This window comes from Cryptomeria japonica, chromosome 10 (genome assembly GCF_030272615.1).
Source record: "Cryptomeria japonica chromosome 10, Sugi_1.0, whole genome shotgun sequence".
Taxonomy (NCBI): domain Eukaryota; kingdom Viridiplantae; phylum Streptophyta; class Pinopsida; order Cupressales; family Cupressaceae; genus Cryptomeria; species Cryptomeria japonica.
The window spans coordinates 538,384,803-538,411,625 of NC_081414.1; positions in this window are offsets into that span (position 1 = coordinate 538,384,803).

The following is a 26,823-nucleotide window of genomic DNA, read 5'->3' on the forward strand; positions in this document are numbered from 1 at the left end:
ACATATATTTTGGTTATGCAAAAAATCTTGGTTAGAGAGAAAAACTACGATGGGGATGGCACCCACAAATTCACTACTACAATAATAAAGGTTGCTCGGTTAGAGCTACATGTTTAGCTATTTCTGATAGCTTACCCTGTTAGGAGTATCAAGATCATTAGATCTACCTTGCTAAAGGATTTTACAACACTTATTCTAAATGCTGTACCTGGTTAAAGGCTTTACAATTTATAGACTTTGTTAGAGTCTTTTACCCTTTTAAAGGTTTTTCTTACAACTCAAAATATTACAATAAAATCTTTACAAATATCTGCAACTTTACATCTGGAATGTTATAGCAGATTCTATGTGCTCAAAATGAGATTACCTTACTTATAGCATACCTCGGTAACCCATAAAGTAACTCGGTAAACCTTTTTATTTACTCTGTTCCTTGACTGTTCTTTGAAATCCTTCTTGGTGACCTCTGTGTCTCTGACAGTCACAATACCCAGTGCTTACTTATCTATTGCACATGTCTTGCTTCATATCTCTCTCTCTTTGATCCTTAATTCATGCTGTATAAATAGATATCTTATGTCGGTGATCTGGTTCATTGCTTCGATCTTACAAACATGATTTATCGAATGAATAACCATACAAAATATTTCATTGGATAGATGACCTCAAAATCATACAAAATCTTTAAGCGCGATTTCCAATGAGATAACGGTTCTTTGTTCCTCGATCTTGTAACACATTTCCACACATGTGTCTAGGTTCAATGAATCTGGTAAAACATTTCACTCGGTGTATATCAACTCAAGATATCATTTTTGCTGCTCGGTAGACATAGAATGTTACTCGGTAGACAATTCAGTGTATACTAGGCTCTGTGACTACTTTCTTCTATAACCGACTGCTTTGTGCTTACCAACTGAATATTTCGGTAGTAGTAACCGACTAGAGTATATACAATGACTTTGGATATAAAACTAATGGCAACTTAGTAAGTAGTAACAATCTCCCCTTTTGACATTAGTTGAGATGTTTGACAAAACTACTTTCAAAGTCATAACTCAAAAATCTATATACTTACAAAATTTGACTAAACTGATAGTATATACAATTGTCAATAAAATAGTATATTCAGATATACTCCCCTTATCAATATACTGTACAAAACTTTGATTTTGCATGCTCAGTGATCAATGGTCGGTGTTGTACATTTGGATACTCTGTTCAGTATACTCACCCTGTATACTATACTCCCCCTTTGATACTTTGATATACTATACTCAGTCCCCCTTTTTGACAAACATCAAAACTTAGTTACCATTTGGTGGAGGCAACTGATCAAAAATGGATTTGTACTTTATCCTTGCATTGGTGAGAGTGGTAGAGAGGGCATCCTTGACACTATCCATGAGTGAGTTCTGAGCTATAATGTCAGCTAACAGTGAAATTAGTCCATCTAAGATGCTTCCCTCTTGTTGAGTGGATAGGGAGGTAGCTTTGTTGATCTGTTCTTGGACAGATGAAAGATGAGGAATGAATAATGTCTGAAGAGTCATTATATCCATCCTGATCGTGTGCTCTTCATTCCTGAGTTCCAATTGTTGAGCCATGAGCTTTTGTAACTTTGTATAGAAATGTTGAATAGAATTTGGCTCAGTGGTCAACTTATTTGAGAGATCGGTGATCTCTTTCTCAATCACTTTAGTTTTATTTTTGATATCTTTAATGAATAAAGAAAATGTACAGAGTTTCTGAAATAAATAAAGAATGTGCTTGAGTTGAGGGGACAACTCAGCAATAAATTTGACAAGTTTTACTTTGCCAATATCAATAGCTTTTTGTACCTCTTCAATCATTTTAGCAGTGAGCTCTTTGTCCTTCAATTTGCTCAAATATTTAGATGCGTCTACTCTAGATGTCTCTATTTTAGTTAGGAGTTCATCCAGTTGAATATAGATGGCTGCATCTTTTGATACTGTAGCTTTAGGTAGCATATTTTTTAATAATGCTTTCACCTTCTGAAGTACTTTGTTTTTCTTTTGAATAGCCATTTGTTTTTCCTATTCGGCTTTGGCTTTGCATAGTTCACCGAATTCAATGAGTTCTTGCCCTTTTAATTTGGATATGTCTACATTTGGCAACACTATTGGTTTTGACAAATCTAATTTGAAATTATTCTTTTTCATTTTCTTTTCTTTACCTTTCACCGGTTGAAGTAACACAATGGCTTGGGAGGCTTGTTGACCCTAGGTAGGTTGCTTGGTAGAGACAACACTTTTGTCAATTTCTTGAACCTCTGATGTAGCCTTTGTTGAGTCTTTCAGTGCTTCTGTGCTTGGGGTCTCAGTGGAAATAGTTTCTATGCTTGCAGGTGCTTGAGAAGTCTATTCCCCGGTGGCCTGAGAAGTAGCTTCTCCTTCTATAGACTTGTGATCCTTTGTTTCTTGTTCACTGTCCTGAGGGGCCTCAGTTGAAACAGGCTGAGTGACCGGAGGATAGGGCTGAACTTGTTCCAACACGGACTCACTGGATACCAGTTTGGCATATGCATTCCCTTCTATCATTTCCTGTTCTTGTGCCTCGGTGTCCATGATATCCTCATCAACTTGAATAGTGTCAGCAGGGTCTTGCTCGGTGATATCAGGATCTTTCTCGGTGACATCAACTATTTCAACTTCAACTTGTTCACCAGCATTCTTGATTTGAAAGATTTCCTGCCACTTTTCTTTTGTCTCATTCTCTACATCCAAATAAAGGCCATTCATCAATTTCAAGGCTCTTTGCTTGAATAAGAAGCTTGTGTGGCAGTTTTTCAAATGTTCTTTGATCTCATCTACCGACATGTCTAGAAAGAGATGTACCAGACTTCTTTCTCTCATCTATTTCTCTAAGTCCATGGCATACTTCCACCTATTATCAATATGCAAATATAATTCATTTGGAAGAGATTTAGATACTTCCAATGGGACCAATCGGAATTTTAGAAGTGTGCAGATTATGACTTCTTCAATTTGTCTCTTTTCATCAGTAGATCTGCATTCATACTTAACATATTTGAATGCTCCAAATCCACCATATTGCTTTAGATTAGCACAAAAATTATCAACACTATGTACATCTACCTTTTTACTCTTGACAATCTGAAATTTGTTTTTGTCTTTAGATTCGGTGTCACTGGACTCTTTAGTCAAAATGAGTCTCCAAGTAGATTTCTTGTAAGTTTTTGTTACCTTTGGTGCGGCAAAATTCTTTGGTTTCTTACTTGGTGACACTGCAGATGACCTTTTGTTTGGGCGCTTTACTGAAGGAGTCGGTGATACCTTTGATGTATCATGTTTCTTCCTTTTCAAAACTTTCCCTTTAGGCAACTCAGTGCTCAAAGTAATAGCTGCCTCTTGGGCTTCAGATTCCTCCTTGGTGATGACTAGAGTTCCCTTGATAGGTGTGGAGGAAGAACCTTCTCCAAATTTCTTCGTTAATGCCTTGATCATTTTTGTTGCTTCCCTTGTAGCCTTGGGTACTACAATACTCATCTTTACTCTATTTAACTTCTTCATAGGTATCGTATCTCAGCTCGGTAGCATGTCTTGGTAATGTAAGAAAAGCATCTATCTGCTGTTGTGTGATGTCAAAATCAATCTCGTAACCCATAGGTGGCAAAGATTTAGTTCTCGGTTCCACAACATTAACATAGCAGTAGTCGGTGTCTACTTCAAAGTATATGTAATCCTTGTATTTCTCTATGAACTTGGGTGGAATTCTATACCTGTTATGCATCTTTTCTTGAAACTTGCTAAAGTAATCATCCATAATATCATTAAAGTTATCACCTAGCTATTTGATGAAGTCATTGATTTGATGGGTGATTGGTCGGTGTAGCTCCCAAACTACATTACCGACCGATGGAAAGAATTTCTCAAAATAGAAAAACATGCATACCAAAAGTGATCCAAACTTAAGTGTATTATCCAAGTTGTTCTTCTTCATCTTCCTTATGGTGTTTAGATTCTCAAACAGGTTTTTCAACAATACTTCACAAAGATCAATTTTCATTCCCTTCTTCACAATTTTATATGCTAAATCGACTGCTGCACAGGGTACACTATTTTCCCTTGCTGATTGAAAGAAACAATAACCTATGACTCTAATGGCAAACTTCAGCTCTGCATCTGTCACATTGTTCAATTTCAGTCCTCTACAATTAGATTCAACTTCGATTAGAGTGATCAATTCCTTCTGTGATATCATTTTCTGAGCTCGGGCATGATCAAAAATAGGGTAACCGGTGATCAAATGAATGATTTCCTTGGTGATTTTGAATGGTTGTTCCGCTAACCACATGAAATCATCATGAACTCTGCTCAGAACAAATTTGACCCATTGGGGTTTGAAGACATGGGGATAGGTTAGAGCTTCGGTCAATCCCTTGATTTTTATGTGTTCATACTTGCTATCCAATTTCCCATCGGTACACAATTCATCATATGTGTCCTTGATCTCAACATGACCTAGTTCCTCAACACGACACTTAGTGAAGAATCTGACATCCTCAACTATTAAAACTCTATCCGGAATGAGTAAAAATGCATTTTTATCATTTGGTTCAGATGCTACTTTGGGAGTTAGAGAGTATTTCAGTGAGGGCTTTTCAATGTTCTCAACAACAACGGGCTTTTGGATCTTACGTGCCATTGCAAAATTTGGATAGTCACTTAACAAAAGATTCTTAGGGTTTGAAGACTTTTAAATGACAGACGCTTTCACTTAACAAATCTAAAATAGATAATCACACTGGTATTTCCTAGTAGCTAACTCTTAGAAATGCTTGAGATCGATGTGTAAATACCTTGAATTTCGCTACGTAGGAGGTTTGATCACCTTTGAATCGCTTTTCTTTGCTCCCTTGAAAACTTGGTAAGTGCAAAATGATTGCGCAAAAGTTATAAGTACACAATATACCTTATCGAGCTCCATGCAGTTAGGTCAAAAACATTAAATGCATTCAGTACCACTTCCTTTTTATGCTTTTACTGAGTAGCCAGACTTCCTATATTTACCGACTAGATAGGCTTCCTGTATTTACCAACTTGACAGGCTTCCTGAAGACTAGATAAAATTTCAAATTTCCTAATGCGTCTTTAGTTATGCGGATTTTGAATTAAGTACATGATAAATTAGGAACTGTTAAGATTTAACATTTGAAAGAATGCAGTCCTTTCATACCTTTACCGATTAATTTGGAATAGGTGCACCTAACTCGGTAGGTAAGGTGCTTTCTTCATTTGACACAAATTCCTTCTTTCTCCAAATCATCTGTAATTTGCCTTTTATTTCCTCAGTGTCTCCTCTAGGTTGATCTCTGCAATCTCTAGCCAAGTGTCCAACTTTGTGAAAATGAAAACATGCCATACCAGGATTTCTCCATGATCTTAGGTTGTTCATTCCAAACCTTATAAAGTAGTTGGCACTTATGTGTTCATATCTTCCACAACATTCACACCATATCCTTGTATTGTAATCCCATGGTACTGCAGAATACTGTCATTTAGGATCTGTGTGAGTTCGGTAGCCTCTAGTATTTGCTCGGTGTGCAGACCACATATAGTTCTTTTGCTTAAACCAACACTTCTCGATGCTATGTCCATATCTATTGCAGTTTTTTCAAAATCTTTTGAATTTTGCCTTGTGATAATTGCTAGGAGACTTTGTCCTACATTGGTTAGATGTGTGACCATATTTATTGCAATTGTGACAATAACCATTAGAGCTTGTGACATTCGGTTGTTTACCTTTTCTGATTTGGCACATATTAGCAGTATGTCCTTGTTTTCCATAGTAGTTGCAAATAGGCTTCTTTCCTTTGATTTTCTTCTTGTTTCCAGCTTGCTTTGATGATTCTCCTTTCTCGGTAGTGTGGATTCCCTTCTCGGTAGAGTCTTTTCCTTTGTAATCGAGTCCTGCAACTTTGTTGGGTCTTTTTGTATTCAGTTGCTCATCCAACATCTTTGATGCTTCATAACTCTTTTTCACCGTTTCTTTGGATTTCTTCTCTGTTTCAAGTTCATCGGTCAACCTTGATACTTCAAGTTTCAATGCTTGATTCTCATCATCTTTCAAATTTGCTTCATGATGTGCATAACCCAATTGATCTGACAGATTTTTTTGAATTCCAGTCAACCTAATGATTTCATCATTCTTTTCAGATACTAATGCTTCAAGTTGTTGTTTTTCTCTTTCTAGATCTCTTACTTTATCCTCGTCTGTCCTTAATGCATCAAGATTTTCAATCATCTGTGTGCTGAAATGTTCATGTCCTCTGTTCATTGCTTTTAGCTGATCAGTCAGTGCTTTGTTTTTTTCTTTTAGTTCTCCAATCATTTCTTCATTCTCTTTAGATATACTGTTCTTAGATGATGTCTCAATTTTTTCCACTAACTCTTGAGAGTCCTACAAATCATCAGACAATCTTCTTCTAACTTTCAATGATTTTTGCATTTGTCTTTGCATGTCTGTAATCACTTGATTAGCATGATCCAACTCTTCTTGCAGATACACAATTCTCCAAGATTGTTTATAGCCTTCCATTGATAAGATATTTTTCTTTAGGTTGTTAAACCCCTTTTCAAGATTCAAGCTCTGATACCAATTGTTAGGCCCAATATAGAAATCTAATGTACTGAGAGGGGAGGGTTGAATCAGTACTTCAAATCCTTTCTTCAACAATAACTTTATTGTTAAGCATAAACCAAAAACTGTTGTAACATAACATAAAGCTAAAACAAATAGATAACAATCATACATGATTCACTCCATAACACATATATTTTGGTTACGCAGAAACTCTTGGTTAGAGAGAAAAACTGCGGTGGGGATGGCACCCACAACTTCACTACTGCAATAATAAAGGTTGCTCGGTTAGAGCTACATGTTTAGCTATTTCTGATAGCTTACTCTGTTAGGAGTATCAAGATCATTAGATCTACCTTGCTAAAGGATTTTACAACACTTATTCTAAATGTTGTCCCTAGTTAGAGGCTTTACAATTTATAGACTTTGTTAGAGTCTTTTACCCTGTTAAAGGTTTTTCTTAAAACTCAAAATATTACAATAAAATATTTACAATATCTATAACTTTACATCTGACATGTTATAGTAGATGCTATGTGCTCAAAATGAGATTACCTTGCTTATAGCATACCTTGGTAACCCATAAAGTAACTCGATAAACCTTTCTATTTACTCTATTCCTTGACTGTTCTCTGAAATCCTTCTTGATGACCTCTGTGTCTCTGACAGTCACAATACTCAGTGCTTGCTTATCTATTGCACATGTCTTGCTTCATATATCTCTCTCTTTGATCCTTAATTCATGCTGTATAAATAGATATCTAATGTCGGTGATCTGGTTCATTGGTTCGATCTTGCAAACATGATTTATCGAATGAATAACCATACAAAATATTTCATTGGATAGATGACCTCAAAATCATACAAAATCTTTAAGTGCAATTTCTAATGAGATAATGGTTCTTTGTTCCTCGATCTTGCAAAACGTTTCCACGCCTGTCTAGGTTCAATGAATCTGGTAAAATGTTTCACTTAGTGTATATCAACTCGGTATATCATTTTTGCTACTCAGTAGACATAGAATGTTACTCGGTAGACAACTTAGTGTATACTAGGCTCTATGACTACTTTCTTCTATAACTGACTGCTATGTGCTTACCGACTGAATATTTCGGTAGTAGTAACCGACTAGAGTATATAGAATGACTTTGGATATAAAACTAATGGCAACTTAGTAAGTAGTAACATAATGAGCTCAAGATTCAGCTTGAGGAACTTTTGGAGAAAGGGTACATTCATCCTAGCGTCTTCTTTACCAGTCATCTTAGTAAAGAAGAAGGACAAATCCCTATGATTATGTATGGATTATCGACAGTTAAACAAAGTTACTTTTAAGAATCAGTATCCACTTCCCAGGATCAATGCTTTATTTGACTAGATTTAGGGTGCCAAGGTATTCTCTAAGATAGATCTAAAGTCAGGGTACCATCTGTTGAGGATAGTGGAGAGCGATATTCACAAAACAACTTTTCATACTAGATATGGCCACTATGAGTTCACAGTGGTCCCATTTGGTCTTACGAATGCTCCAACTGTATTCATGAGTCTCATGAATGGGGTATTTCACACTTTCCTTGACCGGTTTGTGATTGTGTTCCGTGATGATATATTGATATATTCTTGGAATGAGAAGGAGCACAGGGAGCACTTGAGTCAGGTATTGTAGTGCTTGAGAGATAATCAATTGTATGGTAGTTTGTCAAAGTGTACATTCTTCAGATCAGAGGTCCAATATCTAGGACATGTCATATCAGGTGATGGGATCTTAGTTAACCCATCAAAGATTAGAGCTATTATGGATTGGCCAATGCCAGCTAGTGTGACAGAGGTTAGGAGTTTCATGGGTTTAGCAGGTTATTACAAATGCTTCATTGAGGGGTTCTCAAGGGTTGCACACCCTATCACATCTCTTCAGTGAAAGGGAAAGAAATTTGAGTGGACAAAAAAGTGCGAGAGGGCCTTTCAGGAACTAAAAAGGGCACTTACTAGCGCACCTATCCTTGTTGTGCCGGATCCTTTAGCAGATTTTAAGGTATGTGTAGATGCTTCCTTGGATGGTTTGGGAACAATCCTTATGCAAGATGGTCAAGCTATTGCATATGAGTCTAGGAAAGTTAAGACTCATGAGATCAACTAACCTACTCATGACCTTGATCTTGTAGCAGTGGTGCAAGCACTTGTGAGGTGGAGACACTTTCTTTTTTTAGGTCATCATTTTGAGCTTCATTCTGATCATGAGAGCTTCATTGTTGGCATATGCACACTCCAATGAGACATTGTATGTGATTGAAGGTTTTGTCATTGATGGAAACCTTGCAATCTTATGGCACCGACAAAGGCATTATACCGACATCAGCAGATCACACTCTACATCGGCACTCAGGACACCGACACTGGCATAGAAGAAAGGAAGTATACCGACACAGAGGCCGACAAGATTTTTGTTATATTATATTTTGTTTATTATTGTAAAAATGTGTAAGCCGACTTGGCAAATTGTAAAATGACTCTTATATATAAAAGAGATCATTGTAGACATTTTGTAAGGTGATGTAGAAGCATTAAGGAAAATATTAGGCAGACCTAATGTGCGAAATATAGGTCAAGGGGTATATGTAAAGAACAGAGTAGGAACCGGTACTGAATTTGGCATTGAAGATGCTATTGTAAAGCAATACAAGTTATTGGATTAGTATAATCCTTATTGTAAGTCAGTGAGACTTCCCATTGAGCAGTGAGCTCTAGGCAGTTGGCCTTCCTGCATGTGCAGGCCCCTATTGTAAGTAATATTCTCTTATTGGCTAGTGAGTGAATATTGTGGATCACAAATCCCATCGAGGTTTTTCCCACACCGGGTTTCCTTGTTAAAATCTTGTGTTATGGTGTGCTTTTCATGTGGATGTTCTTGATTCTATTTATTGCATTATTTCTTGCATACCGATACTCTGTTATATTATGTTCTGCATGTTTTAAGTCAAGAAATTCTAACTACCAGTTAGATACTGATTCACCCCCCCCTCTCAGTATCTGTGGCACCCCTAACAATTGGTATCAGAGCTTGGTCCTCTATTTTCAAAAGCTTAACAGCTTGAGGAAGATCTTGACACCAGTAAAGATGGAAAATTTGATGAAGCAACTTGAAGGAGCTCTTACAGACTATGATGCAGAAAAATTGAAAAATATCAAATTAGAAGATGATTTAAGGGCAGCTCAGGACATCATTCAGGCACTTCAAGAAAATTTTACTGTTGCAAGAAATAAGAGAAGAGAATTTTGTGAAAAATTGCAAAATAAGAATGATAAAAAGGAATCACTTAATGATATGATAAGCAAGTTGAAACAAGAGATCATGACAACAAAAAATGAAATGCAGGATATGACTATGAGATTTTGCAAAGAGATTGAGGATAGGAAAAAGAATGAAGAAGAATTGACCAGAAGACTAAGTGATGCAGCAAATGAGAACACAAGACTTAGCTATGAAAATGACATGTTGAAGACAGATCTGATGCATACTCGAAATGACTCAAATGAACTGATGAGACAAAAAGAAGTCCTAGAAAGAGAACTAGAAACTGCAAATCAACACAAAAAAAAATTCAAGAAAAGCTCAGAGGAACTTGGCACCTTGCTGAAGAATCAAAAACCTAAAGGTGACACTTCTGGAATTAGCTTTGAAGTTGGTGAAAGCTCCGGTACTGCAAATACTCAGGATCACAGCAAACCGGTAAGACAACCTAATGCTTATAAATTCAATGGTAAATGCTTTAACTGTAATAAGTATGGTCATAGAGCAAATGAATGTAGATCTAGAAATTATTAGAATATCAACACACCCACCGGTCAATGTTCAAAATGCAACAAAGTTGGTCACAACTCTGAAAATTGTAGAATGAATGTGAGATGTTATGTTTGTGGAAGATTTGGACATTTATCTAATCAATGCAGAACACAAACTGGCATAGGTTATGGGAAAGCTATTTAGAAGAATAATGTAACTTGTTATGCATGTAACAAGATTGGGCATGTTGCTAAATTTTGTAGAAGTAAAGGAACACCGGTAGACAACAAAAGTTCTAGCTTGAAAGGTAAAGATAAAGTTGAAGAGGTTAAGAAAGAATTCTCAAAACAATGGATTAGAAAAGCTGATTTAAATATTGGGAATACTCCTCCACCGGTAGAACAAACCAGTGCTTCACCGATAGGATAGAGTGATGCTTCACCAAAAGGACAGAGCAGTGCTCCACCGGCAAGAAGTTCTTCATCTAATTGAAGAAAATTTCCTTGAGGGTTTAGCAATCTATTGATACATGTGCTATTATTCCCTCGGTTAGAGATAAGAAGTTGAAAATTACTTATTACCGGCAAATAATGTTAAGTGAGTACTTAACCAACATGCAATTAATATGGTAGATGGAAAAAAGGCACTATAAAGTTAAGGTTTTGGTTCCGTTTCATTTCACTAAGATTTCAAATTTTCGAAGAGCGCGAAGACTCCAAGCTAAGGCATTTCGAGCAAGAAGCAAGAACACTCCAAGCAATCATCCATCCAAGGCAGTAAAAGGTTTTTAATCATGGCATCCACCTCTGCAATTGAATATATAGAAAACCCTACTGTTGTTGAAGTGATAAAAAGACCTAGGCCCATATTTCAGTTAGTTCCTGATATAGCAAAGAAGGATGATACCTTAGGTGCTTTTTCTCAAATTCCTAAGGGAGTTGTTTATGCTGAAGACCCCAGAATGTACATCCACTGCAACATTGAAGAGTTAGGAGATGAGGAGATTAAAACCATGTATAAAACTGTGATATGTGATAATACCGGCAATATAAAGGATGAACACAAGATCATTGAGACCCTAGGATTTACAGAAATCCTTAGCATTCCTGAATTTCCAAAGGATGCGATTAGGATAGTTTTAAGTAGGGTACATGGAGAATTTTTCTGGTTAGATGCAATCCATAAGATCACCAAGGAACCTGTGAAAGCTGTCACAGGGTTACCAACCACCAGTAAAAGACTAGATAAAACCAAGAAGGTTACCAATGACCTAGTTATAAACCTAACTGGTGCAACATTCGACAAGAGGTCCCTAAGGGTTAATGATGTAACGAACATCAATGTGAGATTCATTAGTATGATATTAGGTTATAAAGCTACTCATGCTAATAGACTCAATTTAGTTTCAAGCTTATGCATTAAGAGTGCTTATGATATTGTCACAGATAATGCAAAAATTGACATATGTGAGTGGTTAAAGGATGAATTAATTGACAATCTTGGAAAGATCAAGAAGGACAAGAAAGGAACTTTCAGATTTGGAAATCTGTTAGTATGCCTAATGCTACACATAACAAAATAGGTTCCCGGTTTAGGTTACAAAGAACTTGGATATGACATACCGGTAGGCAAACAATTGACTGAACTATTCAATAACATGGGTGAGAACAAGGAAAACAATATTAATGACTTCTTTGAAGCATTAAAAGCCAAAATGAAGAAAAGAGTAAGGTTATCACAGAAGATTATAGACAAATACAAAGATGATATATGCTTTGTCATCAAGAAAGATGAAATCTGGATGGAAGCAGTCATCCCAAGGACAGTTTGGGTAACCAAGATGGGTTATGAAATAGATGATCACATAGTTGAAACATATGCCAAAGCACTTCTGGAAGCCCCCAGAGAACCAAAGGAAGAAATTTTTGGTAGTGCAGAAAAAACTGAAAGACAAATACAATCAAAGAAAAGGGAGAAAAAGGTTGAGGCAGTTGTAAGGAAAGGCTCTAGACAAGAAAAAGCCATGAAAGAAGATGTATTGAAGAAAACTGGCATAACAGAGGATGAGTTAGCAGCTCCATAGCCTGAAACTCACCTATCACCGGTAGGTACCTCTTTAGGAAGTGACATGCCCGCAACTTTCAAAAGAGTTGTAAGAAAAAGAGATCCCTCACCGGCAACCACACCTTCACCCAAGAGGACAAGGCAAAAGCAACAAGCAGTGATATCTCCGGTAAGAAAGGCCACACCAAAGAAGAAACTGACACCCAAGAAGAAGAAAAGGACAAACAAAGACTTGGCCCCTCTTGATATAATGCTGAATGAAATCACAGAGGAAGGTAAACTGAAGAATATAGAGAAAATATATGACACTCTAACAACTGATGAGAAAGAACAAGTTGAAAATAGTGTTATATTGCACATGGATATGTACAAGAAATTTTTGATGGAAGTAGTCAATGAAATACCAGATGAATTATTCAAAAGACTAGAGGCAAGAAGACAAGCAGTGATAGAATTGGATAAGAAAATAAAAATTGAAAAGTTACTTGCTGTATATCTGGTAAACTCTCCTCAAGCAAACCGGACAGTATTTTCTACTGCACACCAACACGTTGCTTTAATGGTAGGAAGAGTTAATGAGGTGATAGAGGAAACAGAAAATGGATGGGATATATTCCTGGTTGAGAAAGAAAAACAAGAAGAGTATAGGAACCCCAAACCTATAAAGGTTTATCAGAAAGATAGAGACAAGGGAAAAGGAAAAGTTGGTGGACCACCAAGTATCAAGGTTAGAGACAACTTACCCCACCTTCTTTAAATACTCCACCGGTAAAATCAACAACTACTGAAGATCAACCGACAACTGAGAGTATGGATGTAGAGGATAATAATCCTAATCCTGAAGTCCTATATACTGTGAATGTTGATACTCAAAAAATCAACATAGTAGTAGACAAAGATACAACTGTTAAGTCAGATATGGCTAGTGAGCCTCCGGTAGTAGGGGAAACTGATAAACCGGCAGAAGATAAAGAGAAAAAGGTAGAGACTGAGACATAGACTGAGGCAATGAAACATACAGAGAAACAAATAGAGCTAAAGGCTCCAGAACAACAACAACCAGAATAGGTACTTAAAGAAACAGTGCCACCGACAACTAGTGAAGTAGGAAAACCATTGCTTAAAGAAATGCAGACACAAACTGACCTACTAGAGGTCAATACAAGCTTGGTTACTTCCACCAGTACTCAGATTGTTGATTCATCATCAAGCTTCAAGTCAACCAATGTGACTGAGGTACTACTTGACTCTATCAAGAAAATAACCGACTGTAGCTCATAGGCCTACAAAGCAATTGATGATACCATACCAATTTTGAAGGTAATTGCTCCTAACTATAATATATATATAACAAAGATTCTTTAGGACAATTGGATACACTGTGTAAATATATCTCAGAAAACATTGAGAAAATAAAAGAAGAGTCAGTGAAGGATAAAGTAGAAGTTGAAAAATAGAAATTCTTTGATGAGCAAATAAAGAAGTGTAACAGAGATTTTGACACACTTCTACTAGAATTATGTAATTTATTGAAAGAGTACAAAAATCTGTACAAAGATACTTGTAAAACAAACTTTTTGACTGTAGATATTGACAAAAAAATGAGCAAGGTACAAGATGAGATCAATAAACTTGCAGATAATTTTGTGAACTCACCTGATACACTATCAGTTTTTGAGGAGAAGATAACAAATTCTGAGGAAGAACTACTCAAATTGGAAAGAAAGAAAGAAAGAATAATAAATAAGGCAAAACATTTGAGATCTAAACTAAGTCCAAGATTGGACTATCTAGCATCTCTGCGGAAGGAAATTTCTGAGGCATTAATACAGGGAAGCAAAACACCGGCAGAGCATTTGCAACATCTCATCGGTACAGTGAAGAGAACAGAGACATCAATAAAGGATAGCAAGAAGTTTATGGATAGTATAAACTTGATTGGGAGATCTTTTTCAAATTATAACTACCCAGCTACAAGGTTGAAACCACAAACTCTACTGACATCTTGACAACCTTTGTCATTGATGCCAAAGGGGGAGTAGTGGGATGCGAAAATTCAAATTACAGGAATCATATACTCATGGGGAGCTCTCACATTTTTGGTAACATTTTTGGACTACACATTTTTTGGATACTTTTTGAAATTTCTCATGAGTGTTGCCATCAATGCCAAAGGGGGAGATTGTTGGCATATGCACACTCCAATGAGACATTGTATGTGATTGAAGGTTTTGTCATTGATGGAAACCTTGCAATCTTATGGCACCGACAAAGGCATTATATCGGCATCAATAGATCACACTCTACACCAACACTCAAGACACTGGCACTAGCACAAAAGAAAGGAAGTATACCGGCACAGAGGCCGACAGGATTTTTGTTATATTGTATTTTGTTTATTATTGTAAAAATGTGTAAGCCAACTTGGCAAATTGTAAAATGACTCTTATATATAAAAGAGATCATTGTAGACATTTTGTAAGGTGATGTAGAAGCATTAAGGAAAATATTAGGCAGACCTAATGTGCGAAATATAGGTCAAGGGGTATATGTAAAGAACAGAGCAGGAACCGGTACTGAATCTGGCATTGAAGATGCTATTGTAAAGCAGTACAAGTTATTGGATTAGTATAATCCTTATTGTATGTCAGTGAGACTTCCCATTGAGCAGTGAGCTCTAGGCAGTTGGCCTTCCTGCATGTGCAGGCCCCTATTGTAAGTAATATTCTCTTATTGGCTAGTGAGTGAATATTGTGGGTCACAAATCCCACCGAGGTTTTTCCCACACTGGGTTTCCTCATTAAAATCTTGTGTTATGGTGTGCTTTTCATGTGGATGTTCTTGATTCTGTTTATTGCATTATTTCTTGCATATCGGTACTCTGTTATATTATGTTCTGCATGTTTTAAGTCAAGAAATTCTAACTACCGGTTAGATACTGATTCACCCCCCCTCTCAATATCTGTGGGACCCCTAACATAGACTAGATGGGAAGAGTATCTTCACTTGGTAGAGTTTGCCTATAATAATGGGCATCACACTTCCTTGGGGATGCCACCTTATCAGGCATTGTACGACAGACCTTGTAGGACACCCTTTAGTTGGGACCATATCAAGGATAGAGTAGCTATTGGTCCTGAGTTAGATCAAGATATGGAGCAATAGGTGGATTTGATTAGATAGTGCCTTAGAGAGGCACATGATAGACAAAAGAAGTATGCAAATGCAAAGAGGATAGATCATAGCTACATGGTTGGAGATGGATTATTCTTGAGAGTACAACCACATAAGAGTCCAATCCATTATGGAAAATGGTGCTCGCACCCCGCTTTGTTGGACCATTTGAGATCCTTGAGAGGATAGGACTAGTTGCATATCGTCTAACTTTGCCACCTAGCCTTTCACACATCCACAATGTGTTTCATGTATTTGTATCCAGGAAGTATATTTATGACTACTCGCATATTCTATATTGGGATGCGTTGCAAATGGATTTAGACGGGCAGTTGGCTTTGGAGCCCATTCATATTTTGGCTCGGCGGACGCTGGCTCTTCGAGGTCGAGAGTTGGACTAGATTAAGGTCTAGTGGGATTGTTATGACGAGGTTACAACATCATGGGAGGATGCAACACTGATGAGATCTCAATACCCCCATCTTTTTGATGAACTCTAGGAGGAAGTTCATGCCTAGAGGGGGAGGGTGTGAGGCTGTACCCCGAGCCGTCATAACACTTCTTTGATTTTCATGTTAGACTTATTATTTGATACACTATCTTGATGCATTATGGATTTAGATACTATTTGACAGGTGATTTGATACCATGAGATATGATGTATTCCATCTTTCATTGATTTCAGTACTATTTGTGATGATGATATGATACATTTATATATGTCCTTATGGGAAATTGATTTATACGATGCTTATGATGATGCAATTCAGTAATTGATTTCATATGGAATTGCTAGGAAAAATGTTAACTGGATACTATCTCTATTGCTCTTTGATGTGGATCAATTGATGAGATGTTGTGAAATTGATGTTATAAGTTTATTTCCATGGTCACATGGATTAATTTCCTGCACATCTCATTTCACAGTGTATTTTATGGTGTCACTTGACACTTGTGATGTGTGTGAGTTGACAATGACATGTCCTTTGGAGGGAATTTGTTAAAGCCAATGCATTTTTCAAATATCATGTTGTGGTCCCAAGAGATAACCTGGTTAGAGAGCCATTAGTTTGGTCAAATCAAATTTGACCCGTAGACAAACGTTAGGTGGGTTTTTGGGGGGTCAAACTAACTCCTAGAGTTGAGTTTAGGTCATTTTTGAAGGCCTGTATGATATACCTATGGGTAAGGATCATTTTTAGAAATGTCACTACTCACATGTGATTGTAGAGTCACTTCAAAAGTGAGTTTTCCAAGATGGACGAAAATTGAACTTTTTGAAGATTGATCTTGGGTAGACAACCTTCCATTTCAGTGACAGTTGCTCTTCCCCACTTTCTCTTACCTTTTTCAGTTTCCATTTTTAGAAACCATGTAAGAGGTTGGGAAGAGCCTACTTAGGGAAGGGATTCAAAATTGAGATTTTGATCACCCACTCTCCAATCTTGGAGCAAAAAATTTGGAGTATTGAATTTAAAGTTTTAGAATAGAATTTAGCTAAGTTAAGGTATTGTACAACTCTTCTACATCCACATACCATTGGCAGGAGTGAAAGTTGGTGGTCTTCATACTATAGCTTAGATCATTCATAATGTCATTTGTAAATCTGAATTTTGTTCATGTGTTGTATGTCCTTCTAGATTTATGAACTATGGGTTTTGAGTTGTTTTAAGTTGTTTCTCTTTGGATTTATTCTTGTTGTTTGTTCATTGGAGTCAAGACTAAACTCACCCTTGGGAGGGAAGAGTAGTCTTGGGGTGAAGGGTTTGTAGGACAATCTTTGGGTGTAGAGTCTCTCTTCTTGGAAGAGAGGGATAAACAAGGATCCAGGATCCTTTCTGCTATATTTGTTTTGTTTAAAATTTGGGGGTCATAAGGAGAGTTTTGGCTTGAAGCCTTTGGGGTCGTAAGGATTTTTTTGGTCATGTGAGAGAACAAGTACATGGATATGTTTTTATCCTTGTAAAGGCATTCAGTTATCAATGGTTTAAATGCAGTTTCTCCCCTTAGATTTTGGTCCACCTTCATCCCATTGTTTTGAGTCACTTGGTGACTATGTGCAAGCCTTGGCTTGGGAGTTCCTTGTAAAATCTATAATTTGTATGAGTGTGTTTGAGAATGTGTGTAACCTATTTGGTCCTTGGTTCTCCTAGCTCAGGGGTGGCCTCTTATAGGCCTAGGTTGGGAGGTGAGCTTCCATGGTCACATCCTAAGTTTTATTTGCAGGTTTGCAACTTGGTTAAAGGATGGAGAAAAGCTAGTTTTCCTAAAGTGGTGTTTTAAGGGTGTTGAAAGTGCACTCCTTTGTTTATTTTCATGTTTAAATCTTCCTATTGTAATTAGTCATTATCAAGAAAGATGTAAAGAAAGAAAGATCCATGTATTCCCTTGTATCATTGTGTTCAAAGAAAAGAAAGAAAAGTGTATTTCTTCCCTTAGTTAGTTTATTCTATAACATATAAAGATAGTAAAAGATGTATATCTGTTTTCAGTTGGAATTCTATGATGAAGGAAATAAATAAATTCTTCAAGGATTTATTTTAGCAAGAGAAAAGAAGCATTCTATACCATTTCTATTTGCTATTGAAAAGAGTATTATAGTTGTAGGTTGTTTATTTTGTTCAAAGACTGTATAAGGTTAAATAATTATGATGATGAAAATGAGTTTCAGTATAAAAACAAAATGGGAAAACACGTTTATTATAATGTATTCTTTGTTATCTCATTTTGCTTATTGTTTTCTACTTTTTTTTAAAAGAGAGAAATCACAGAATGAAAGGTTACACAAAAAATGCTCTTCTTAGTTGAATCATGTGTTATTCATTTATTTGTATGATATATATTTATGGTTAGTTAAAACAAAAAAATAAACTAAATGCGGTAATAAACTAGCTCTGGAAAAATTAAAGAGAGTATATTTCTGAGCAAACATATATATAAATATATATCTTTAAATACATTGCTTGTAAATTAACAATGCCGCTATTTTAAATAATTAATTCGTTCTAAAACAAAAGTTTTTATCTCTTGTAAATATATACAGATAGATATATTTACACACACACACACACACAAACACACACACACACACACACACACCTTTTGTAACTATTTCAATACTACTGCAATATAAATCATTTTGGAAAAGAAATCACTATGTTTACACAGTGAATGCATGTTTCTACACACACACACACACACACACACACACACACACACACACACACACACACACATTTAATAAAATAAGGTTCTGATTTTTAAAAATTAAAACTGTTTCTAAACTTCCTTTAAAAAAAAATAATAATAAAAAATTATACACCGTTTTGGGAAAGCCACTGTGGGCCGTGACCCACAAGGGCGGCTTCGATCGCACTATGGGCTGCGACCCACATGGGTGGTTTTGGCCTCTCTGTGTGTCGCATTCCATAGGAGCATGACACCTCCCCTCACCCCCTCCTCTCCGTCGATACCTGCTATGCGAGGGTCATCCACCATGGGAGGTCCCTCGGCCATGGTGGTTGCTCAACCTGTAGCAAAGTAATATGTTAAGAAAAAAAATGGGGTGACATTTAGAATGAATACCCTAACCCAAATTAGGGTTAGGGGTTATAAATGGAAGAAGAAAAAAAAAGTAAAGAATAGTTATGTTTCATGTATTAAAAGAAAAGAAAAGAAAACCCTTTATAGGGTACAAAGAATAAAATATTATAAAGGGATTGTAAAATTCGAATTGAAGTTATAGGGGAAACCCCATTTCAAATGATGAGAAACTTATAATACTTTAATATCAATGTTTTAAATTTAGAGAGGTATTTTGTTATAACATTTTAATGGAAGAATTTTATAATAACTTAATTAGAGTTATTTTAATAAAAGAGGATGATTTAAATATAAATGTTTATTCTTAAGGGGGTTTTAGTTATCATTTAGGGAAGATGTATTTCTCTAGACCACTTATTAATATTAATTTAATGACGTTTGGAACTTCACCTTTAACTGCCTAATTAATTAATATTAATACAATGAATTTGTATTAATGTTAATTTAATGGACTTTGGGGATTATTTAAATATTATAAGGAAATAATATTAACACTTAATATAATTAAAATTGGAGTATTTATTGAGCGAATTAATTAATTATAAAGGTTGTGTTGACTTTATAGAATTAATTTAATCAACTTTAGTTAATGGGATTTTTTTTAAAATTTGAAATAATTAAATATAATTTGTTAGGAGTTATATCCAAGATTATTGGATGGCTTTCAACACTTCAATAAAATCTAATTTGATTATTAAATTGCTTAGGAGCTTGGGAAAAGTTCTAAGCCTCCTAGTTATACAAAATAATTTATTGCTCGCTTTAAAGACCCTTTCATATTGTCACTTAGGAGATCTTCTAGTGGACCTAATTGAGTTCTCATATCTACTTGATCATGTAACATCAAGTAATTTAGTGTTATTTAAAAAAAATTGTTGTTTTGTTTTTGCTGAAAGTTTGGGCATCATAGTTATGTTGAAATGCATAGGAAGGTCAACTTCCCTAGCAGTAGCAAAAAGGTTATCACAACAACACCTCGTCAAATTGAAAGGTTGATAAGAATTAGTGAAGCACTAGACTGCATTTGATTCTTTGAGTGGGTTGAAAGGTGTGATGTGGCAGAAGCATTCCACCTACTTGAAGGTTCACTTCAACAATTTGCCATCGATCATTCAACTAGGTGTTTTCAGGCAGTAAATAAGCGTAAATTGCATAATCAGATATCAAAAAGCGAATCACAACTCTAATCTAATCAATATTACTCCTAAATGACAGTAGAATAATGCAATATCAATTGAATTGAAAATAAACTAATTAAAATCTTCCTCAATTAAAATAGCGAGGCTTCCATTGCTCTTCTCCATTGTTGTTGATGTAGGTGGCTCTTAGGTATTGCACTTGATTTTCTGCATAAACTAGACAACAATATTGAAGACTATGATTCTAGATTGAATTGAGAAAAGAGGTTGAATTTATAGATTTTCAACATAAAGGGGGGTGAGAATTTGAACTCAAGTGTTGATTGACAGATAACTGATTTAGATTGATCAATGAACTCAATTGATTGGAGAGATGACTCATTTGATTGAGTGGTCAACTGGATTGATTGGAGAGTGAACTCAATTGATTGACTAGTAGACTGAATAGACTAGCTAGTTGACTGGATTGATTGATTAGAAGACTAAATTGATGGATTAGTCATAAAAAGCCTATTTTGAGTTAAAAAGGATGATTGATGAGCTAACTGAGTTAACTGATTAGACAACTGATTTGATCAATCAGTTTTGATTTTAGCATGTGTTGTAGGAATTTGAAATTGAATTTGATTTTCATTTTCAATTTGGATTTGAATTTGGTCATTCGAATGCTGAAATGCACATGAAATTAATCAAAATTTAGATTTGGGGAAATGTGAATTTGATGATTTGGAATTAGATGAAATGATTTGAAATTCAAATTTGGGAGAAATGAGATGAAATTAGATGAAATTAATTGGAATTATAATTTGGAAAAATATGAATATGATGAAATTAATTGGAATTATAATTAATTAATTTAAAAAATTTAAATGAAATTATATAAACTTATGAAATAGAATTAATTAAATAACAAAGATTATTTAACTAAGAAAAAGATTGTAATTAATTAAATAATTGATATTTAATTAATAATTGAGATAGGGTTAACTGATTAAAATGATTTGAGAATAGAAATAGAATAATTAGAAGGGCGATGATTAGAAGAAATAGTTAATTTAATCAAATAATTAAAGAATTACTTAATTAAATAGATGAATAATTAGTGTAGAATTAATGAGACATTTTTAGGTGTCTACATTTGCCCCTCTTTGAGACAATGTCGAAACAACGTTGTTTCAAAGAAAATGAAAATAAAAATTGCCCTAGTATGCCCCAGTGATGCTAGGGTATAATGCCCCCTTAGAAAAAGTGGTCAAAAAATTATGGAACGAAGACCAGTTTTTTTCAAAAATGTGCTAGGTAGTGATAATATGAAGTTTGAAATGGTTTCGATCTCATTTTCTATGTCTATAAATGCGTTGAAGCTGGAGGGGTCCACTGGCGTTATGTTGAGAAAACCCTAATTCTGAGCTTATAAAATGAAGATTGGTATTGATTTGAGCTCATTTGCATTGTTTTGTTTGAAAGAAGTCCATAGAGATATTAGTGCTTTCAATGTCCTTGGAGGGAAATGGCAGGTCATAGAGTGAGGCCACATTTATTTGAGCGAGTGTGGTCATATTAGAGACCTCCCGACATTGGTGGCATGGTGAGTTGCATGATTTTCAGCTTGTTTATGTTTGTATTTTGCAAAATTTGTATTCATTTTTTGGTGTGCCATCTGTCATTAATTTTGCAATTGACTGTCGATATTGCTGCAATTGATTTAATCATGTCGCAATTGATGTAAATGCTTTGCATTTGATTTTTTTATGCCACATTTGATAATATTGAATCACATTTGACAAAATTAGATCACAATTGAAAGTTTTGACTCGCAATTGATAATATCGTGTCGCATATGTTAATTTTGAATCACATTTGGCATAAGTATGTCACATTTGAGAATTTTACTTTGCAGTTGATAATATCATTTCGCATATGACAATAAAGGCATGTTTTTCTTCTTCTTATTTATGCATCTGGGCAGTTTTGATGACGTAGTTGACTCATTTTTATATTTTCCAAATGCAGGCACATTATCTAGTACTTTTTGCTAGGCAGACAAGGCCAGATGGTCTTGATCGACGTCATGAGTTGGATCCAGAGGATACCGCTTTGTTACGATAGGTTGGATTGTATTATATAGCACATTTGCTTGAGGTTACGACCAACAGGGCCATGCTTACTGCTTTGATTGAGTGGTGGCATTCAGAGACATGTTCTTTTCATCTACCAACTAGTGAGGCATCCATCACACTTGAGGATGCGTGGCGTATTTTACACATTCTGATATTTGGTAGATGAGTTACTTTTGATCATCATGATGGTATCTCTGCTTTGTGTACATTATTCGAGTGTGAGAAGCAGGATCTACATATCCGTGGTTGTTATGAGATTCATTGGGATGATTTTGATTAACATGATGATCTCACCGTTGTACTTTCTTGCACTATCGCTGGATTATTGATTCCTGATAGACGTGCCCATGGTTTTCCTGTTGGATGGGGATGTGTCATACATGATTGATTATTGACAAAAATGTGTTTGCTTGGGGTCCTTGTCTTCTTGCCACTTTGTATCATTAGATGCATGGGATTGTTTACTCGCAACAAAAATCAGTTGGATGTGGTATTACTTTTCTCCAGACATGGGCTTGGGAGCACATAGCTATCTTTCATCCCGTGTTACATATGGATTTAGAGCCAGATCAGCCATATGCTTTTGGGTATACTATTGGTGTGAGGCATAGGACATTAGGTAACATCTTATATTGGCGTCATCAGATTGATATCTCACAATATTTCTCATGGAGACCTTATCTTACTTGCCCTGGTTGGACTGATGATGCTCAACATCTTAATTTTTGTTGACAATAGAGATATCTTATTGGTCAAGAAGTGGGTGGTCACAGGGTTATTGATATGCATCTTCTTGGTTGTGTACTCAAATAGTTCGGGGAAGTATAGGGTATTCCGGGTGTGACAACTAATTTTCTTGCACTAATCAAGAGGTTGGTGATTGGGGTGCTTGCATGCAACCTCACATTGCTATTGTTGAGTTTGATGCTCTTGCTCCTATTTTGTGGGGATGGTGTGTTGGTGTAGTGGATCCAGGGTCCACAATGAAATATAGTGTATGGTGGATACAACACAAGCCTATACCTTTGACAAATCTGATAGTCCTGATTGGTGCTCCATAGATTAGACATGGCAGGGGTCCTAGGGGGAGAGGGAGAGGTGGAGGAGGTATGGGTGGAGATGGTAGGGGTGGAGATAGTAGAGATGGAGGAGGTAGAAGTGGAGGAGGTAGGGATGGAGGGGTTAGGAGTGGAGGAGGTATAGATTTGATAGCAGTGGTTGTAGAGTAGGTGGATAATGGAGAGGAGAATGTAGATATTGGTGGAGAGACTGTATCCATGAGCAGTTTTGATGAGAGTGATGAGTTAGGATCAGGGTCATCAAGCAACGATGGAGATGAGGGTGGGGATGATGGTTATGATGTGGAGATGCCCTAGGTTGTGGAGAGAGGTGATGAGGAGGGATTGAGAGATCAAGTTAGGCATTTAGAGGACTTGATTTCTACTTTGCAGCAACAACGGATGGATGATAGAGATTAGTATTGACATGCAATGGAGGAGTTGAGTGCAGAGAGGGATCAGATAGATGTTGAGAGAGATTGATTACAGAGGGAGAGGGATGAGGCAGTTGGGAGAACTCAGATCACCATGGATGCATATGATTAGTTATTTGGGCCGGTGATAGAGGCTCGTAGCCAGGCAGATAAATATTTTGTTGCTGCACAAGAGGCTATTTATTATCGGTAGGCTTATGAGAGAGCTATTCCTGAGGGTCAGAGGGAACCTATTTTTAGTGCTTTTATGGGGGGAAGATCGAGTTGATCTACCTCTCGACAGACTAGTAGTGGAGGAGTGATGGGTCCACCTAGAGCGCCATCAGGACAGGTTGGAGTTAGTTAAGATGCACCTACTAATAGAGGCAATATAGGTTGAGAGATTGGATATTGAAGTTGATGTTGTAGTTATGATGTATTTTGACACATTTCTATATAATATATGATATGCATTCTTGATGAGTTGTTGATGGTGAACTTCATGGTATAATGTTTCTTTATTGTGATGATGAATGTAATATGAATGTGATATCATGCAATGATTTGATGTAGCTTTATGTTGTGATGCATAATGGTTGATGAAAATGTTATTATAATTATGAAATGATTATGGAATGATAATGTAATGTGATGATGTTTATTTTTTTTGTGTCAAAATATGTGTTAAAGACTTTGGAAGAATTGTTAGTTGTTAGATGTAGAATGATCAATCATCTGAGTCAATCTTTGTTTATTTCTAGATTTGATATGATAATGGATGATTCGATAGAAATTTTGATGAGAAAGTCTTCATTGCTTTTATTCGTAGTGCAATACATTATCATCATTGAGCCTTATTGTATAACAATGGAGCTTATTATACTAGTGTATGAGTAACCAAGATGTATAGATATCTCATTGCAAAGAAACAAACACATAACAGATAAGGAATGAACCCTCCATTCTAGGAATTACACTAGTGGTTGAGCTATGTGTGGCATTCACAAGCTGAATGCTACTATCACAAACACCCACTAGATAAATTGCCCCAGAACTTCATTGGTTCAAACCACAAACAACAAACAAAGAAAAGGATCATGACCAACATGGCTTCTCTAGTCACTTTTGGACATCCTTGAGTAGCTAAAAGCAATGATCTTCGCCAATTTGATAAAAGAGTTAACCAAAAATAGACAAAACTCAGCAGTTAGACTGACTGTGCCTTTGCTTTGATATGTTTGATGCGATTTTGATAATGTTTGGTTTCAGAAGTTTTGGACCCCGTATAAGACCGATCTGTCTGGTTTCAAGTGTATCGATTCTGTTTAAGACAAGACGTTGATCATGTTGATAGATTAGACAGTTGATTAGCTTGATTACAGATGTTTTGACAAGATAGTTGTATCCTTTGTTTAGCTTCGTGTGAAGTGTTTGCTGGACATCTGTTGGGGTGTTTGATTCTTGCGAGATAATTTATTACAAGTTTTAAATTGATATTTGAATGTGTTTGGTATTTTGTGGATTGATATTGATTGTTTTTTGGATTGGATTTTGGACCTTTTTTGTATGTTTAAGATTTTTTCAGTATCATTTTTTTTTCGAATGTTTAAATTTTTTTTAGGACTTTTATCTAATGTTTAGATTTTTTTTTTTCTAGGACTTTTATCTGAATGTTTAGAATTTTTTCAAGGCTTTTATCTGATGTTTAGATTTTTTTCAGGACTTTTATCTAATATTTAGATTTTTTTCAGGACTATTATCTGAATGTTTAGAATTTTTTCAAGACTTTTATCTGATTTTTTTATTGATTTTGTATTTTTTGAAGTTTATGGTATTTTCTCAGTTATCGTTTTTGATTTTTTTTTTTTGATTTTTTCAGTTATGCCCCCAAGTGCAAACCTATGATAAGTATATGCAACATGTATGTGGAGACAATGAATTTTCAATATGAATTATGCTAATGTAGGATGCATGACAAAAATGCAGTTCTTATTCGAATAAGAATGAATGTGTGTGTCTTTCATTCTGAAATGCAGTAATTGGATTAAAGGTGCAAAACATTTCAGAGATAGGAGTTCAATCCATTCTCAAAAGGACTTAGACCATCCAACTTAACACACCTTGTAACCATGATTTATGAATGGAGGCATGGAAAATTTTCCATCAATTCTTGAAACTTTGATCTTTCTTTTCCCCATGTGTGTGCAATTGAGTTTATTCTGACTCTTATAATCATCAAATACCCTTAGAATCCTATGTGGCTAGCTACGTGAGTTGTTCGGACTTCAAAAGCATCCCGGATAGAGCCTCGCTACCAGCAAGCTTTTAGGGATTCGACGAGGTTATGCACTGTAATCTCTCAAATATTGCTCGATTGTCAGTAGGCGTCCATAGCCTTGATGGAGTTATTCGCATATTCCCATAGTCAAGATTTTTGTTGCACTTGTATGCATGATATTTTAGCTATTTATTTATGCTCTTTTTGCTTTGACATGGATATTGACATAACACTTTTTTCTTTTATTTTCTTGCCTTGACTTGTAAGTAATGAAACCTACTTGGGTATGACAATTATAGCAGGGCTGAAGGAGAATATTGGATTTTTCACTATCCACATGACCAACTAGGTATTTGTAATGACTTAGAGCTTTTGATTAATGTGTGAGATATATCAATTGATAGATTTTGGGTAACAAAGACTTGATAGTGAAACTTCTACCCAACCAAGGATAAAGCGTAATCCCAATGTGACGTTGAAGATGAATGACTAAAGGCCTCCTAAAGACTTCCTGAACAAGTATCTAGGAAATGAGACAACCTTCGTTCCTTTCAGTGCAGACAGGTGAA